The 20,399-nt window shown below is 36.9% G+C and overlaps 6 non-coding genes across 6 annotated transcripts; 2 read left to right on the top strand and 4 right to left on the bottom strand.

Annotated features, from left to right (window-relative positions):
• Positions 1 to 11,133: 11,133 nt before the first annotated feature.
• On the bottom strand, positions 11,134 to 11,206 carry TRNAV-AAC (transfer RNA valine (anticodon AAC)). The gene has a single exon. It is a non-coding gene; the product is annotated as a tRNA-Val (tRNA).
• A 5,045-nt stretch (positions 11,207 to 16,251) lies between these two features.
• Positions 16,252 to 16,324, bottom strand: TRNAV-AAC (transfer RNA valine (anticodon AAC)). Its single transcript has one exon. It is a non-coding gene; the product is annotated as a tRNA-Val (tRNA).
• Positions 16,325 to 18,108: 1,784 nt separating this feature from the next.
• On the top strand, positions 18,109 to 18,181 carry TRNAV-AAC (transfer RNA valine (anticodon AAC)). The gene has a single exon. It is a non-coding gene; the product is annotated as a tRNA-Val (tRNA).
• Positions 18,182 to 18,279: 98 nt separating this feature from the next.
• TRNAV-AAC (transfer RNA valine (anticodon AAC)) lies at positions 18,280 to 18,352 on the bottom strand. Its single transcript has one exon. It is a non-coding gene; the product is annotated as a tRNA-Val (tRNA).
• Positions 18,353 to 19,448: 1,096 nt separating this feature from the next.
• On the bottom strand, positions 19,449 to 19,521 carry TRNAV-AAC (transfer RNA valine (anticodon AAC)). The gene has a single exon. It is a non-coding gene; the product is annotated as a tRNA-Val (tRNA).
• A 356-nt stretch (positions 19,522 to 19,877) lies between these two features.
• Positions 19,878 to 19,950, top strand: TRNAV-AAC (transfer RNA valine (anticodon AAC)). Its single transcript has one exon. It is a non-coding gene; the product is annotated as a tRNA-Val (tRNA).
• The last annotated feature ends 449 nt before the right edge of the window (positions 19,951 to 20,399 follow it).

Genomic DNA, 20,399 nt, shown 5'->3' with positions numbered 1-20,399 from the left:
GTGATACTGGTAGTGTAGCCCAACGTCAAGGAAGTGGACGGAAGAAAACAGCAACATCAGCAGAAATAGTTCGAAAAGTAAAGAAGCGACTTGATCGAAGCCCGCGTCGCAGTAGCCGAAAAATGGCTCGTGAGCTGAACAATATTTCATTCGGCAAATATTGAAAAATGAGCTCGGGGTAAAGCCATTGAAATTCCAAAAAGTGCAAAAACTTACACCGCAACAGTAGGAAAATAAATCCAAAAGAGCTAAAGAGTTTCTTCGCTCGGTCGAAAGTGGTGAACTACCGAATTAGGTTTTCTCCAACGAGAAAACATTCGTTGTACAGCAGTCTGGAAACAAATAAAATGATCGTGTTTACTTGCCAAAGAGGTCAGCTGAAAATGTGCACCTTCGGTTGGCCATCAGAACTCAAGCGCCGGCCATCGTGTGGGCCGCCATAACAGCCGATGGTCGCTTTGCGCTCATATTAATAGGCCGTGGCATCAGAATAAATGCCGAATATTATCGCGAAAATATTCTGGAGGGTGTATGAAAGCCATGGGCACGCAAACATTTTGGCCGCAGACCTTGGATATTCCATTTCATTTCCAGCGCACAATGACCACCAAAATCTCCGGATACCAATCTATTGGACTATTGTGTCTGGAGTATTTTGGAAAGCAAGGTTGGCACTAAAAAAATACCAAAGTGTCGATCACCTCGTCGGGAATGGGTCAAAATACCGCAGAGCAACATTCGGGCAGCGTGTGACGGTGTCATTACCCATTTGAAGGCCATAATTCGTGCCAAAGGTGACCAATTCCAACAAATCTAAAATTATTATAAAATTTAATGCTATTTCCGAGTTGTTTTGCTTTCATTCAATAAAATTTAGAGTTAGAGATATATATGGGAGCTATAACCAAATCTGACCTATTTTGATAGAATTTTAAGCATATATTTCTGAGCTGTATCTAATATCTGGTATCAAAGATTATCGTTGTGGGGTGCATATGACGCATCTGAGGGACTTATTATCCCAAATCGGATGAAACATATATATGGGAACTATAGCTTTAACTGAACCGATTTTTACCAAATTTGAAGTGCTTGTTTCTAGTATGAATTAAGTCGGAATTGCCAAGATTTAGTTCATTGGCCATTTGGATGACAATAAACCTGATATCGGTATATATATCTCGATAAAATTTGACAGATGTATTTTTAGCTCTATAATTTATCTGGTACCAATATCATTCTTGTGAAGTGCATATTACTCATGTGAGGGACTTAAACACCAAAATCGGATAAAACATATATACAGGAGCTATAGCTATATCTGAACCGATTTTCTCCAAATTTAATGTACTTGCTTCTAGACTGATATCGGTCGGATGTGCCAAAATTCAGGTCATTTGTACTGATATTGGTAATTTGGTGCGCAATTAACCCAAAATCGGTTGAAGATATATATGGAGCTATATTTAAATTTGAATCGATTCTCACCAATCTCAATAGGGTCGTCCATGACAAATATTGTTTGGAAAAAATTATGCCAATCAGATAATAAATGCGACCTGCATTTTGCTCACAAAAATGGACAGGCTGATGGACAGAGGGACTGGCATGCATAAATCGACTCAGAAGAAGATTTGAAGATCCTCAAAAGTAACCATGTGTCTATATCGCTTCCTTCTCCAAACAAATGCACACAGACATATTACTCTTACCACTATGTGGTGTAGGGTATACAAAATATAGCAAATCGGATATATGACAGCTATAGCTATATCTGAACCGATTTTCAACAAAATTGACATACTTGTTTCTAGGCCCAATTTGGTCGTAAGTGCCAAATTTCATCCCATTTGTGCTAATATTACACGTTTGATGTACAATAAAAGGCAAATCGGACGAAGATATATATGGGAGCTGTATCCAAATCTGAACCGATTTCGATAAAATTTGGGAAAGGTATTTTCATGATGTATTTGATATATTTTCCCAAATATCGTTATTACAGAGTGCATATTACGACAGCTAAGGACAAAAATGTCAAATCGGAAGGACAATAAATATGGAAGCTATAGCTATATCTAAACCGATTTCGGTCAAATTTGGCACAGTTATTTCCAGGTCTTAATTCCATACTAGTTGGGCTGATATTACACTTTTGGCACACAACAACTTGCAAATCGGGCGAAGATATATATGGGAGCTATATATAATTTTTCCAATTTCAGTAGGGTTCGTCCTTGGGCCAAACAAACGACTTTTGCAACATTTCATCTGGAGCGGGCAATAAATAGGGCCTGTAATTCTTTTACAAAAAACATGGCCAGATACACGGACGGACAAATATTGAACAAGTAAAAAAGCTGTAAGTTCGGCCGGGCCGAACTTTGAATACCCTCCCCCATTTGGAACGAATTTGGCAATTCTCAAAAACCATAAAATTCTGTTAAAACTTCTGTTAAAATCTTTAAAATACCGAATGTAGCTATTATATTTGGGTCTATGCGACGACATGATCCTGCGTAGGTAACATTTGACATAAGTCATTACAATGTACAAATGCGAAACTTAAAAAAAAATCGGTTATAATGTCGATAATATCATCAAAATACCGAATATCGGGAGGTCACCCTTATACGGGGGCTCTACGAAGACGTGGACCTGCACAGACATTTTTCTGTCGTAGGCTATAGTATCCATTACAAACTTTAAATATCAAATTTGAAACAATTCCGTTTAATAAATTCGGTAAAATCATCAAAATACCGAATATCGGGAGGTACCGATATATAGGGGCTATATCAAAACGTGAACCTGCGCAGACTCATTTCTGTCTTACGCTGTAGTATCCATTACGAACTTTAAATACCAAATTTGAAACAATTCCTGTGAATGATGTCGCTAAAATCATCAAAATACCGAATATCGGGAGGTACCGTTACATGGAGGCTATATGAAAACGTGGACCTACATGGCCCATTCACGAACTTAACCTGCCTACTGGAAAACTAAACATGTGTGCAAAATTTTAGCCATCTATCTCAATTCATTCGAAAGATAGCGTGATTACACAGACAGACAGACGGACATCGACTTAGAATTTTACGCTGATGAAGAATATAGATATAATTTGTTGGGTCTGACATGAGTATTTCGAGGAGTTACAAACGGAATGACAAAGTTAATATACCCTCCATAGTATGGTGGAGGGTATAAAAATGAGGTCGGGGTAAAGCCATTGAAATTCCAAAAAGTGCAAGAACTTACACCGCAACCGAAAGAAAATAGACTCAAAAGAGCTAAAGAGTTGTTTCGCTTGGCCGATCATCAAAAGGATCTATGAGTCTATCTCGCTTCCTTCTCCATGTTACGAACAAACGCGTAAAGTCATAATACCCTGACTACCTTGTGGTGTAGGGTATAAATATTTACCAAGTTTTATGACCAAAGAAGTCAAACATCAAAGGTGAGGAGGTGGATGGATGATGGTGGTGATATGTCAATAAATGACGCCGTACTTAAGCGTAATGTATGACGCACGTTTAGCTCGGTGTTTTGGTTGCTGTTGTTATAACAACATTTTATTTGGTTGTTTGCGAAAAATCTGGCCAAAAAAGAGAAGAAAAAAAAAACAAGAAGATTCCATTCTTTGCCATTTTGTTGTCAAAAACACATGAACGGGACATCCATTATTCCATAAAATCTCTTGAAAGACATTTGTATTAAACACACATGTATTGGCATGTGTGTGTGGATACATATGTATGTGTATGGTTTATTGTTTATAAACAAAATATCGCCAAACAATAGAATTTTGTTTGCCAAAATCTATTGACACCGTCTATTTTTGGGAGATAATAAATTTCCTAAAATTTCCATTAACTTTCCATTTTTTGAATTAGGTTGAGTAAAGCTTATAGGGTGGCCAAGGACTGGAAATGAAGTACGCGTGTTAGGAAATGTTATTGGGAATGAGATTTTCTCCCATCTGTGGAACATACAGAAGAGTTGCATATTTCAATTATTTGCAATTTTAACAATTTGGACAAAATTCAAAATTCCTTTTTTGTAAAAGAAATACAACAACATTGTCATACTTAGTTAATATTCCTGTTTTATGGTCACTGCTTGCTCTTCACTTGCAAATTTGCCCCACTACCCCCCATCAAACGACCAATAGACTGTTGTTACAACCCACATAAGTTGTATCTAATAAATTATTTAAGATTTTAACCCCCACAAAACGAGAGTGTGTGTGGACGTGACACTATCTTCCTACGATCTTTACAACACCACAAATCTAAGAGAGGGGATGCGGGGGATGATAAAACAAACTTTGCTACTATTAAAATATGCTACTGAATAAATTTGCCTTTTTTCCACATGCCTGACAACTACTTCCAATAACGCTGTTGTAAGGCTTCTACTGAAGACATTTGCGGCAGATACTTCTGCTCCAGTGTTATTATCTTAAATTTGCCAATGTTACAGACTGACAGACAGACGAACCGACACATTGACATAGTCTTCCGTCTTCTGAACTTTCTTTGGAAGTTTCTTATTTTCCTTTTTTTAGAATGGAGAGAGATCTCTGCATTATCTTCAAGTTCAAAGTTGGCAAATTTACGCAATCAATTTCCAGACACTGATGTGTGGAGAAAATGTGATTTTTTGCTGTTACAAGGGGGACGGATGTGGGGGGAAGGAAGCTGCGGCACATTGGGTGTGAACAACTTGTAAACTTAAAAGAACGTTGTTGAACGGAGATGTTTTATATAAAAAAAAACTATGCAAGATCTCTTAGTTCTAAATGAAAACCTCCAACTATGGAAGACCTAAAAGACTGGCCATAGAAGGCAAGTATAAGGAGGGAGGGTATATTAACTTTGTCATTCCGTTTGTTACTCCTCGAAATATTTATATTAGTATATATATATTCTGCAAAGTATATATATATATTCTGAATCATCGTAAAATTCTAAGAGATCTAGCGATGTCCGACTGTCTGTCTATTCCTCTGTCTGTCAGTCTATCTGTTGTAATCACGCTATCTTTCGAACGAATTGAGATAGAAGGCTAAAATTTTGCATACATGCATAGTTTACCAGTGGGCAGGTTAAGTTCCTAACTGGGGCATGTCGGTCCACGTTTTCGTATAGCCCCATATAACAGTACCTCCCGATATCCGATATTTTCATGATTTTAGCGACATTATTTACCGGAATTATTTCAAAATTCATTTTTAGAGTTCGTAATGGGTACTACAGCATATGACTAAAATTTTATGGATGCAGGTCCACGTCCTTGTATAGCCCCCGGTACCTTCCGATATTCGGTATTTTGATGATTTAAGCTACATTATTCACCTGAATCGTTCCAAATTTCGTATTAAGAGATCTTAGTGGTCACTACAACCTATGGAAAAAAATGTCATATGCAGGTCCACATCTTCGTATATCCCCCATATGACGTTACCTCCCGGTACTCGGCATTTTTATGATTTGTGCGACATTATTGAACAGAATTGTTTCAAATTTCATATTTGAAGTTCGTAATGGGTGCCACAGCCTACGATAAAATTTTTGTATGCAGGTCCACGTCTATGTATAGCCCCCGGTACCTCCCGATATTCGATATTTTGATAATTTCAGTTACATTATTGACCGGAATCGTTTAAAATTTCGTATTGGGAGATCTTAATGGTTGCCACAACCTATGGAAAAAAATTTAGTATGCAGGTCCAGGTCTTCATATTGCCCCTATATTCGGGACCTCCCGAAATTCGGTATTTTGATGATTTTAGCGACATTATTCACCGGAATTTTTTCAAATTTGGTATTTAAAGTTCGTAACGGGTACTACAGCCTGCGACAAAAAATTTCGTAAGCAGATGCACCTCTTCGTATAGTCTCCATACAAGAGCTTTCATTTAAGTAGTAGTTTGCGGAAGTTTTTTGAAAATTTTCAAGTTCCTTCCAAATGGTGGAGGGTATTAAAAGTTCAACCAAGCCGAACTTACCTACTTTTTTACTTGTTTTATCTTAAGAAGACTTGTGGAAGGTCTTCTATCCATAGAATACATATGGAAGGCATTGTGTCCATAGAAAACCAATTGGGTTCTTCTATACATAAGGGATCTGTGGAAGGTATTCTGTCCTTGGAAGACCTGTGCCAGGTCTTATATCCACAGTGGATCACTGGAAGGTCTTCTATACCTAGAAGAAATGCGAGAAATCCCTAGAAGTCCTGTCCTGTGGAAGGTGCCCTGTCCTTAAAAGACCTGTGGAAGGTCTTCTGCTCATAGAAAGTATTCTATATATAGAAGACCTACATGGGCGGTACTCTATTAATAAAAGACCTATAGATGGTTTTTTTTAAATCGGCTGCCCTAGAAAACCTTCTGTTCATAGAAGACCAGTAAAAGTGCACAGCCATCTTTCCAAAGATGACCTATGGAAGACCTATGAAAGGTATTCTATACATGGAAGATCTGTGGAAAGACTTCTATTCATACAAGAACTGTGGATGGATTTCGTTTATAGAAGACCAGCGGAAAGTATTATATTCACAGAAGACCTGTTGGAGATCTACTACACATAGAAGACCCATGGTAGGTTTTCCATTCATAGTAGACGCGTTGAAGGGGCTATTTCCATAAAAGACTTGTGTAAGTCTTCTCTCCTTAGAAGGCCAGATAAAGGTATTTTGTTCGTAGAAGACCTGTGGAATGTATTCTACCAATTGAAGAACTATAGACGGTCTTATATCCATAGAAGACCTGTGGCAGGACTTCTGTCTATAGAATTCCTGTTGCAGGTCTTCTGTCTATAAATGGCCTGAGGAAGGGGCTATTTCCATAGAAGATTTCTGTAAGGTCTTCTCTCCTTAGAAGGCCAGTAAAAGGTGTTTTGGTCGTGGAAGACCTGTGGAAGGTATTCCATCAATTGAAGAACTATAGATGGTCTTCTATCTATAGAAGACCTGTGGCAGGACTTCTATCCATAGAATTCTTGTTGGAGGTCTTCTGTCTATAAAAGCCCTGTGAAATGTCTTCCATCCATAGAACATCTATAGAAGGTCTTCTGTTCATAGAAGACCAGAATTGGCTTCTATTCTACCCGGACCAGCGGTAGGTCTTTCATCCATAGAATATCTGTGGAAACTCTTTTATCTATAGAAGATCAATGGAAGGTTTCCTTTCCATAAGAGACCTGTGGAAGGTCTTTTTCCATAGAAGCCTTGGGAAAGTCTTCCGTTCCAAAAGGACCTGTTAAAGGTTATAATATAGTCAAAGAAGCCTCACAGGAAATCTGTAAAATGTTTTCTATCCAGAAAATAGAGATAGAAGATCGTGAAAAGACTATAACGAAGATCTGTGTAAGGCCTTTTTAATCCCATTGACGTCAGTGTGCCCTCATCACATGCATATGTGACGGATTAGCTAGTTGGCTGGCTGACTGGCGAGCTATCTTCACAACCATAACCATCTCCATAAACTTTATATTCACTATGACTTTGGTCAGGGTTACACGCATTTAAATCTGAACGAAAAGAGTTTTTAAATCTGCACATATTGTGGATGAATAGTACGCGTGGCCCGCATATCTCCCTGTATATTTCCATCCATTCCCACACACACGCACATGCATACTTCGTTAGAAAACTTAATCCATTTTATTTTAGTTCTATTCAGTGATTCTTAGCTCGAAGTTATGGACGTTGAGGTCATCTTCTTGTAAAATAATTTTGTTGTTAGTTTTAGCTTTTTTTGGTTTTTTGATGTCCATATGTATGCATGTTTCTTGGACGACTTCTGTTTTTTTTTTTTTTTTGCAAAATGGACGTGCCATGCATATTTAATTTAAAGTTCATTTTAATGTCGGGCAAAATGCGAGCAATTTCAACAATTTTATTAGCCAGGGCAAAAAAAAGTAAAAATAATAAGCAACAAAACTACAACGAAACATCTTACAAGGTTACTTCACTGCCCGCCTCAGAGCAACGAATGCCAAGATTCTGTGCCGTAATTAAACAAGCGTGCCAATTGTCCAAGTCCACTTATGGTCGATTTTTTTATTATTATTCTTCAAAATCCCCCCATCCTCCCATAAGAGTCTCACATGATCTGTTGATGTTCTTGTATTTTTTTTTAACAATTCAAGTTTTCCTTGATGAATGCCAATGAGGGCTGGCTGCTCTCCGCCACAATATGCCATCATAAATGTTTGAGTATCATATTTTTGATATTTTATTAGTTTAATCTGCCGCACATCCACTTAGCTTCCGATCGTTAAAATAATGATATCATGGTCAGTTGAGAAATATTAAAAATTTAATTTTGGCTTGTTAAGTTCTGCAGCATTTTGCAGCTTGTAAAAAAACATATAAAATTCTATAACAGCCGACAAAATAAGTCTTTCAATCAAAATGTTCTAAAAAATTAAAAATGTATAAAAAAAATAGGTTTTACAAAATCTGACACTTTTAACCCTTTTTATGATACCTTTTTCACACATTTTATGGTGCTACCAAAAGGACCCATATCGGCCCATCTTTCCAACTTTAACTCCATGTAAGTTTGAAAAAATATTACAATTTGATATAACAACCTCGATTTCAAATAACTTGAAAATGATGGGGGTTCTAAACCCTTTATTTCTAGGCATGTGAGCTAAAACCCTCACTTCGGTGAGGCACATTTTGAACGTATTGAAGTTTTTATACCATTCTGTTGCCATAAGGCTTAGAGTATAACAAGGTTGAAAATATTATATATTTTAATAGAAGTATTCAAAAAGTCTAAATCTGGAAAATAAGCAGAAATGTGTTTCAAGCTCAATTCGGAGGGTCAACTGAAAAAAAAATAAATATTTGATGGAACAAGTAAAAAAGTTGTAAGTTCAGCCGGGCCGAACTTTGCATACCCTCCTCCACATGGAACGAATTTGGCAATTTTCAAAAAAAAAAGTAAAAAAGAAGCTAAGGCCGGCCGGGCCGAACTTTTAATACCCTCCACCATTTCAAAGGAAATTGAAAAATTAAAAAAAAATCCGAAAACTACCACTTAAATGAAAACCATTATATGGGGACTATACGAAGACGTGAACCTGTATACGATTTTTTTTTTTTTTTCATAGGCTGCAGTGCCCATTACGAACTTCAAATACGAAATTTGTTACAATTACGGTGAATAATGAAGCAAAAATCATGAAAAAATAGAGTATCGGGAAGTAGCGAAGACGTGGACCTGCACGGACAATTTTTTGTCTTTTTTTTTCTTGTAGTACCCATTAAGATCTTCCAGTACGAAATTTGAAACAATTCCGGTGAATAATGTTGCTGAAATCACAAAAATACCGAATATCGGGATGCATTGTTATATGGGGGCTATACGAAGACTTGAACCTGCATACAAACATTTTTTGTCATAGTCTGTAGTACCCATTAGGAACTTGAAATACCAAATTTGAAAAAAATCCGGTGAATATTGTCGCTAAAATAATCAAAATACCGAATATCGGGTGGTACCGCTATGAGGGGGCTATACGAAGTCGTGGACCTGCATAGAAAATTTTTTGTCTTAGGCTGTAATACCCATTACGAATTTCAAATATCATATTTCAAACAATTCCGGTGAATAATGTCGCTAAAGTCATAAAAATACCGAATATCGGGAGGTACCGCTATATGGGTGCTATACGAAGACGTGGACCTGCACAGACAATTTTCTGTCTTAGGTTGTAGTATCCATTACGAACTTCAAATACCAAATTTGAAACAATTCCGATAACTAATGTCATTAAAATCATCAAAATACCGAATATTGGGAGGTGCCCGCTATATTTGGGCTATACGAAGACGTGGACCTTTTGTCTTTCATATGCTGTAGTATCCATTAAGAACTTCAAGTACCAAATTTGACACATTTCCGGTGAATAATGTCGCTTAAATCACCAAAATACCGAAAATAAGGAGGTACCATTATATGGGGGCTATACCAAAACATGAACCTACATGGCCCATTTTCGATGCTAAAAGTCCTGCAGATTGATCAACATACGTCATTTTGTTTAGAAGATAGAGTGATTTCCAAAGTCGGACAAACGGACGAACATCGCTAAATCGGATGAAACAATAGTTATTGGAGCTATATGTATATCTGAACCGATTTTTACCAATATTTAATGTACTTGCTTCTGGGCTGAATTCCGTCCGAAGAGCCAAAATTTTATCCATTTGCACTGATATTAGTCATTTGGTGCAAAATAAATCTGAAATCGATTAAAGATATATGTGGGAGTTATATCCAAATCTGACCGATTTTGACAAAATTTAAGGCATCTATTGCCAAAGATCATTGTTGTGGAGAACATATTACGCATGTAAGGGACTTAAAACGCCAAATAGGATGACACATACATATTGGAGCTTTAGGTATATCTGAACTGATTTTCTCCAATATTTGAAGTATTTGCTTCTGGGTTGAATTTCGTCGAAAGTGCCAAGATTCACTTCATTTGGACTGATATTAGCCATTTGGTGCCCAATTAACCAGATGTATATCGGATAAAGATATATATGAGAGCTATATCCAAATCTGATTCGATCTCGACAGATCCATTTCTGGGCTGTATCTAATATCTGGCACCAAATATCATTCTTGTGGAGTGCATATTAGACATGTGAGGGACTTTAACACCAAAATTGATGAAATTATATGTGGGAGCTATAGCCATATCTGAACCGATTTTCACCAAATTTGATGTAGTTGCTTCTAGATGTTGGTAGGATGTGCCAAAATTCAGGTCATTTGGACTGATATTGGCCTTTTGGTGCACAACTAATCTGAAATCGGTTGAAGATATATATGCGAGCTATATATAAATGTAAACCGATTCTCACCAAGTTCAATAGGGTTCATCCTTGGGACAAACAAATATTGCTTGTAAAATTTCTACTCAATCCGATAATAAATGCGATCTGTTCTGTTCACAAAAATACATGGAAAGTTGTTCTAGGAAGATCCTCAAAAGTAACTTTGGGTTTATCTCACTTCCTTCTCCATGTTACAAACAAATGCACAAAGGCATAATACCCTTACCACTATGTGGTGTAGGGTATAAAAAAGGAACTGCCTGTTTCAGCCCGGGATTGAACCGGGGGCCCTCCGCGTGTTAGGCGGATGTGATAACCACCACACCACGGAAACCACATATCTCGCAATTGAATACATCCAAAATTGTTTGATTGATATTTCAACAAATAAAACTGCCCAAATGATTTGAATTCTCGCAATTATTTGAAATAACTTTGCATTGTGGAATAACTTATTCCACATTTGCTACCGCTTTTAATTACAAAACTTATTCACATTTGGCCCTGGACTGGCAAAGTTTTGGGGATTTTAATTTGAAATGCAAACATGAACAGAGAAATAAACTTAATTCCTGAAGAATTGTAATAACAAATAGAACATTTCTACACAATTTCACTAAATCCACACCCTCTCCTTACCCCAGCAAAAAACAAAATTCACAGAACTATTCAGTTGTTGTTGCAATAACTTTTCTCGATGCAGACGAAATGAAGAATGCAGCGGAAACAAACGGATTAAAAGTAATCCGTTTGCCATTTTTCTAGACGATGTAATTTTGCATGAAAATGATTTTGATTTCGACCAAAGCGAATGAGACGAAGTTTTGTGGCATTTGCCAAAACAAAAATGTATGAGTGAATGGATGGATGATGACGAGGACGGCGATGATACTGAAAACAACTAAAAACTGCAGTCAAACAACGACCAAAGGATTAAAAATATATTGTTCGGAAAAATTGTTGTTTTTTTGTCAATAGATTCAAAGTTTTTGAGCCAAATTGATTTGTTTTGCAAATGTAACATTCATTCAAGGATGTTAGGGTTGAGAGTAGCGAAACGAGTTAAGTTTATTTGGAAAAAGGGGAGGCCAGTGACATACTTCCGTGTTCATGGGCATTCAACTAGGGAAATAAACTCTTATAAGCATATACTGTGGGCATTACGACTAAGCAGAAAAATTGGTAATTTTATTGTTAAGGGTCTCACTTTATCTGAAAGGGATCCCGAGATCACATTTTTTAATTTTTTACAAACCATACAGGGTGAGGTGAAAAAACTGCAACCAACTTCAGACTGCTGTCATTTCTAAGCCACTCGTCCGACAGCTGTTTACAAGCGTACAAAAGCATTTTGGTGAGAATTTTCCAGAAAACAAGTTGTTTGTGATGGAACTCGATAGTATGATTTCTTTATATTTGGCTGGAAACCACAAGTGGCTATCATTAGAGCACTACAGCATTTAAATCTGAATAAATCTTTTGTGTCCCGTACCATCGCTCGTTACCGTGATACTTGTAGCGTAGCCCAAAGTCAAGGAAGTGGACGGAAGAAAGCAGCAACATCAGCAGAAATCGTTCGAAAAGTAAAGAAGCGACTTGAAATCCTCGTCGCAGTAGCCGAAAAATGGCTCGTGAGCTGAACATATTCCAATATTCCATTCGGCAAATATTGAATATGAGCTCGGGGTAAAGCCATTGAAATTCCAAAAAGTGCAAGAACTTACACCGCAGCAGAATGAAAATAGACTCAAAAGAGCTAAAGAGTTGCTTCGCTTGGCCAAAAGTGGCGAATAGCTGAATTTGGTTTTCTCCGATGAGAAAACATTCGTTGTCCAGCTGTTTGTAAACAAAAAAATGATCGTGTTTACTTTCCAAAGAGGTCAGCTGAAAATGTGCACCTTCGGTTGGCCACCAGAACTCAAGCGCTGGGCATGATGATTGTGTGGGCCGCCATAAAAGCCGATGGTCGCTCTCCGCGACCATGGCATCAGAATAAATGCCGAATATTATCTGGAGGGTGTATTAAAGTCTAGGGCACGCAAACATTGGACATTCCAACAGGTTACAAAATGGGGTTCCTTGCTTCAAATTCAGCGCACTATGGCCACCAAAATCTCTGGATACCAATTCGTTGGACTATTGAGGCTGGAATATTTTGGAAATCAAAGTTGGCACTAAAACATACCAAACTGTCGATCACCTCAAGCAAGCGCTTCGCCGTGAATAGGCCAAAATACCACAGAGCAACAATCAGGCAGCGTGTGACGGTTTCATTGGCCCTTTGAAGGCCATAATTCGTACCAAAGGTGACCATTTTGAACAAATCTAAACTTATTCTGAAATGTGATGCTATTTCCGACATTTTTTGCTTTCATTCAATAAAATTTAAAAAAAAATGTAAAAATTATGGCGTTTGACTTTGTTGCAGTTTTTTTCATCTCACCCTGTACAGGATTTGTTGCATATTTTGCATGTTACTTTATCGTAAAAACAGGTGTAGACACATTGTCTCTTTGGAATCAATCCAGCCGATAACTCGTGAAGGTATTATTGGATTAGGTCCAAATTTGGCAATAACATTCATAACAGCGAAATAATACACCGATTTTCTCTCAACCTTAAACTCCTTAAGCTTCCTGGATAATATTTGTGAATGTTTATAAAAACATATTTTAAGGAGTTGCTGGCCAATATTCGCTCATTTTCTTTAGAAATAGTTCTTTAAAATTTCTTATTCAAAAAAAATATATTTAAGTACTTTCCGGCTACTACCATGACAAAAAATTGGGATTTAACAAAAAACTCTGGGAATTACTAACAAAAATCCTTAATTTTTTAAATTGCATTTTTATGGATCCCTTGATAAAATTCTAAATTTTGCGGATAATCTCTAGGAGACTACCTAATTGGATTTAATGTGTACAATTTTTTTTCAAGGTTAACATGAAAAATATATTGGATTTTTTAAGGCTTGACTGTAAATCGATTATAACTCAAAGATTTTTAAGAATTTTTATACCCTCAGCCACAGAGGGTACATATAATTTGATACGGTCAAAACATGCCTAGTCGAAATAACGGTTTTAGACATTAGGTCTCTTTGGACCAAGTCCGTTTCAGAACATTTGGAGTCGATCTAGCGATGTCCGTCCGTCCGTCTGTCTGTCTGGCTGGTGCGCACGATAACTCTCGAAAGGAGGAGGAGGAGGTCCAAACTTGGTACCTCGTAATTTTTTTGTCAAACTTAGATACTCCCCCCCCCCCCCCCCCCCCCACCGAAAATGTTGAAATTTTCAAAAAATATATTTTTTGCACCGAAAGAGGAAGCATAATCAGATTTTGCTCCAACTTTGCAAATCCATACATTTGCGTCAATGCTAGGTCAGGTGTGAAAATGGACAATATCGGCTCACTCCATCAAGTCCCTCCCTTAAAAATGATCAAAATGTTGAATAATTACAACTCTCATAAAATATGATGTAAGGGTCCGATTGTCTTCAAATTTCACACGTCCTACTATTTTTTTCAACCCAAGATCTGGCAGTAAGATGGAATATATCGGTCCACTCCCTCTGGTACCTCCCTCACAAACGCTCAAAATTTTGAATATCTATGAAGTTCATAAAAAAGCAACGAAGCGTTTAAATTTTTAAGGACCAAGTTAAATAGTATCAGTCGATTTTGCCGACAGATCTATACCCCCAGCCATGAGTTATGATTATTCTAGCTGTTGGCCCTCTATGGGGGAGATTCCGAAGCAGTTGGCCAATATTTTACAACTCGTATCTGACCTGAGTCTGATATAAATTTAAAACGTGCCATATTTGGACTATATCGAATATTTCGAATCGAGCGTTTACAGGGTGAGATAAAAAAACTGCAACATCATTTTTAATTTTTTGAGTCCTGTTGGAATGTCCAAGGTCTACGGCCAAAATGATTGCATGCCCAAGGCTTTGATAACCTTTCAGAACATTTTCGCTATAATATTCGGCATTTATTCTGATGCCACGGTCGATTAATACAAGCGGAGAGCGACCATCGACTGTTACGGCGGCCCACACCATCACCATGGCCGGCGTTTGAGTTCTGGTGGCCAACCGAAGGTGCACATTTTCAGCCAGCCTTTTTGGCAAGTGAACACGATCATATTGTTTGTTTACAAACTGCTGGACAACGAATGTTTTCTCATCGGAGAAAACCAAATTCGGCAGTTCACCACTTTCGGTCAAGCGAAGTTATTCTTTAGCTCTTTTGAGTATAATTTTTTTTGTTGCGGTGTAAGTTCTTGCACTTTTTGGGATTTCAATGGCTTTGCCTCGAGCTTATTTTTCAATATTTGCCGAATGGAATATTGCGATATGTTCAGCTCACGAGCCATTTTTCGGCTACTGCAACAGGGGTTCAAGCCAAGTCAATCAAGTCCCTTTTTTACTTTTCGAACCATTTTTGCTGATTTGCTGTTTTACGGTAGTATCACGGTAACGAGCGAGGGTACGAAACACAAAAGATTTATTCACATTTAAATGCTGGAGTGCTCTAACGATAGCCACTTGTGGTTTTACAGCCAAATATAAAGAAATCACACTATCACGCTTAAATTCCTCACCAAAATGCTTTTATACAATTGTGAACTTGTCACTGGAAAAATTTTACCAGCTGTTTCACGAGTGGCTTAGAAATTACAGCAGTCTGAAATTGATTGCAGTTTTTTCATATCACCTTGTATACGCATATAAATGACCATCTGACTACCTGTACCTTCTACTATGTTTTATTGCACCATTTTTAAATTATTTTAACTCCATTTAATGCACGCCTCAATGTCTTCCTTCGTGGCTGCCTTGTGGTGCATAAATCCCTGTTGCCAAATGCCAACATAATTTAACCGCGCTATCAACACCATTGAGCCAGTCAGCAGCGATGTACACACACATAATTTACAGCGGAACACTTACTACGTTGAGTCATGTGCATACCAGTTACCTTTACTACTGACTTGCCGTCTGACAAGCTAGCTGTCTGACTGCCTACCTTGTAGCTGGCAAACATCAATGCCAAGGATACTCATACATTTTTCAAAGTCTCAGAGTTGTTCAGCAAAGCAAAACATTGACAGGGATTTTGTGCAAAAATTCTTAGCTGGCAAACATGCAAACAGAATTCTTAATGAATTCTCGTGGCTTTGTGTGTTGGAATCGCCATGAGGTGTTCCCATCCAGCCCTATACCAAGATTGAAAAGTCATTTGTCTGACAAGCTCAGGGTGTATGTAAACCATCTAGCATAATTTAATCATTTGGAATTGTTGAATGATATCTAAAGGAAACTCAATAGGTATTTCAAAAGGTAAGGGAAATAAAATAAAATAAATTTTAACTGTTTCCGCCCGGGATTGAACCGGGGGCCTTCCGCGTGTTAGGCGGATGTGATAACCACTACACCACGGAAACTGTTTTATCTACCTTTGGTCATTGCTAGTGAAAAAATGTGATAATTTTAGCCAAATTAAAAAAAAATAGGAATCCTTGAAAGCTCATAGCCACTAGGAATAGCCAGCAGGTCCTTTATGTTTTAAAATTTTCATATACATACAATTGCGAGGACAAAAAAGTTAAATGTAGGGATGTAAACAATTATTTATTATTATTCCTCACCATGACTTACTCTGCTCACCAATTGTTAATGCGGTGTAAAGAGATTAATGTTTGACTAAAAATTTAATCTTCACTGTTTCCGCCCGGGATTGAACCGGGCGGATGTGATAACCACTACACCACGGAAACACATGATTGTCGATAAGGCCGTGAAATAACGGATTTTCGAGCTTCCTTTAATTTTTTTAAAACAATTATATTTATATCAGTCTGCTCCTGAAGTAGAGCGGAGATTCTATTGATAATACCCCAATTGGTGCTGAAGATATCTATACCGTCGAAACTGTTGTTTAAACCATTAAAAGAGGAAAAAACTCGAATAACTCTTTAAAAATAAATCCATATTTAATACCAGTAAAGAAAGTCTTAAAGTCGGGCGGGGCCGACTTTATGATACCCTACACCACTTTGCTAATTTAGTAGAGCTGCGCATAACAATTAAAAGTAAAAATGTGAGAATTCAATCATACACGCTATGATTATAATTATAATTCAAAGTTCAAAGGACTAAATATGCCGAAGCATTTGTATCTTTTAAATTCGGATTTGTATTGTCCATTTGGTGCACAATTAATTTGAAATCGGATAAAAATATATATGGGAGCTATATCCAAATCGGAACCGATCTCGATAAAATTTGGCAAAGATATTTCTGAGCTGTATTTGATATATTTCCCTGAATATCGTTTTTACGGAGTGCATATTACGGATGTGTGTAACAAATATGACAAATCGGATGAACAGTATATATGGGAGTTTATAGCTATGTCTAAACCGATCTTCACCAAATACTGATATACTACCAAATTTGATATACTTCTAGACTCAATTCGGTCGTAAGTGCCAAATTTCATCAAATATGGGCAAATATTAGTCGTTTGGTGCACAATCAAAAATAAATCGGAAGAAGTTATATATGGGAGCTACATCCAAATCTGAACCGATCTCGATAAAATTTAGCAAATGTATTTCTGCGCTTTATTTGATATATTTCCCCGAATATTGTTGTTACAGAGTGCATATTACGGCTGCGGAGGACAAAACTAACAAATCGGATGAACAATATATATGGGAGCCATGGCTATATCTAAACCGATTTCGATCAAATTTGGCATACTTATTTTCAGGTCCAATCTGATCGTACGTGCAAAATTCCATACTTTTCGGACTGATATTACACGTTTGGTGCAAAATAAAAGGCAAATTGGACGAAGATATATATGGGAGCTATATCTAAATTTTTACCGATTAACTCCAATTTCAATAGTGTTCGTCCTTGGGCCAAACAAATGATTTGTTCAAAATTTCATCTGTATAGGGCAATAAATGCGAACTGTACTTTCTTTAGAAAAATACATCGACAGACAGACGGACGGACATGCATAAATCGACTCAGAATATGATTTTATGAAGATCATCAAAAGGAACTATGGGTCTATCTCGTTTCCTTTTGCCTGTTACAAACAAATGCACAAAGACATAATACCCTGACCACCTTGTGGTGTAGGGTATAATTAATAAAGTTCTTATTACATTTAAAATAACGGTCTGATCTGTCAAGATCCCGGATCGATACAACAGTTTCCGTGGTGTAGTGGTTATCACATCCGCCTAACACGCGGAAGGCCCCCGGTTCAATCCCGGGCGGAAACAGTAGCAAAATATTTTGTAAAGTATCGATTTTTTATCAAAAGCTTTAAAAGTCTATATTAAAACACATCTTTAAATTCAATAAAACAAAAGGTAACGACTGTTTCCGCCCGGGATTGAACCGGGGGCCTTCCGCGTGTTAGGCGGATGTGATAACCACTACACCACGGAAACTGTTTTATCTACCTTCGTCAGAAATTAATGGAATTAATGGAAAAAACAAGCAGATATGCAAGAAAAACCCAACAATTGAACAGCACACAAGAATCAATTGAAAAGGAGCTAAATTTATGATTTAGGCAATTGTAGAAAGAAATGAATAATTTTCCAAAAGAAAATATTTTTTTCAAGTTCTTAAAAAAATAAAAATTGAGCAAAAGGCCCTTGAGAGCAGTTAACTAAACTCTATTTACGACAATGAAAAATATTTATATTAAAAGTCATTCAATCTCTTTTTTCGGAAAATAATTGTGCCCCTAACAAAATGCTGTGATATTAATAATTATGTTTTCTAAAATAGATTGCCCCTGAAGATGCAATTTGATAATTGCGAAATATTGGAAACATATTATTGTAATCAATATAAATAAATCCGAAAATGGCCTAAAGCTCGAAAAAATTTCTTATTATTTATTTTATTTATTAAATAAAAAGGCCGTCATTCAATTTCTTATATTTTGAGCTTCATTTAATTTAGTTAAAGGGTAGAAAGACACAATGAGTTTTTACAGCCGAAACTTTAATAGATAAGGAGTTACAGCCATTTTAAAATACCCTATTTATCATTATTTAGAAACTAAACAAATAAATACGATAAAATCGCCCAAAATTTTAATAATTAAGGCTTTCTAATTCAAATTATGGTCCGAATTTGAACTATATACTCCAATTGCCTCTTATCTAAAAAATAAAAAAACCTCACTTATATATTATCCCTTCACGTAAAGCTAAATTTTTAAGTTTAACACATTTAAATAAAATATTTCCAAAGTATTTAAAATCCCCAAAATCAGGCTGGTGATTGCCAAATTTCAGTCAATTCAGCTAAACAGATTTTAAGGCAAAATGCTAGGTGTGAACATTTTTAAATATCAACCAATCTTTGACAGAAATATCTCAAAGATTTTGAGTTTAATATCGAATGGCAAAATAGTTCAAATTTGTTTAGCAACTGTAGCTAACTTTGAATATTAAATATGGGTGTACCATCTCTATATCTTGATGGCTTTGTTTTTTATGATGGTGGTTATATATAAAAATGAAATCTAACTGTTTCCGCCCGGGATTGAACCGGGGGCCTTCCGCGTGTTAGGCGGATGTGATAACCACTACACCACGGAAACATGTATAACGATACATTTGTTCAAACATCTGGCAATTATTTTGTTAAGTCAGAAGCCCTACACAACTTCGAAGAGTGACCTGAATAATAAACACAACATTACAATTGCACAGTCATTATGTCCAGCATTCAATGCAAATCATGACAATTAGTACAACATTCACTTTTAATGGTACACACTGACCCATACCTTATATACACATTCGGTTCGTACTCGATATGTGAGCGTGAAATGTTACTTACATATTCCCTTCACATTGTAGATCAAGGTCAACCGGTTACTGGGTTATGGACATTTAAACTCAACATCGATATCAGTTGCGGGGATGGAGATAACAGAAATGTACCGTTACATATGTTTCCGTGGTGTAGTGGTTATCACATCCGCCTAACACGCGGAAGGCCCCCGGTTCAATCCCGGGCGGAAACAGTTAGCTATACTTTTTTTATATAAATGCCATCATAAAAAGGAAAGCCGAAATGCCTCCGCCATACATAGTATGAAGGGTATGTTAAGTTAGTCATTCCGTTTGTAACTCATCGAAATAATAATTTTAGACCTAACAAATTATATATATATTTTTGACCAACGTAAAATTCTAAGACGATGTAGCCCTGTCCGTCCGCCCGTCAGTTGTAATCACGCTAGAGTCAAAACGAATAAAGTTAGAAAGCTAAAGATTTGCACAGATCAGTCTTTTGTCTGCAGGCAGGTCAAGTCCGAAGATGGACTACATCGGTCCACGATATTGTATAGCCATCACAAAAATGCAACACTTCCCCCACCCCTCATTTTTCAGTATGTTGAAGAATTTGGACAATGGAGTTGTCTGAAATTTTACACATAAAGAACTCGCAAAATCGAGAACCTATTGTTTT

This window comes from Musca domestica, unplaced genomic scaffold (assembly GCF_030504385.1).
Source record: "Musca domestica strain aabys unplaced genomic scaffold, Musca_domestica.polishedcontigs.V.1.1 19, whole genome shotgun sequence".
NCBI lineage: Eukaryota > Metazoa > Arthropoda > Insecta > Diptera > Muscidae > Musca > Musca domestica.
This window is presented reverse-complemented; position numbering and strand designations above follow the sequence as displayed.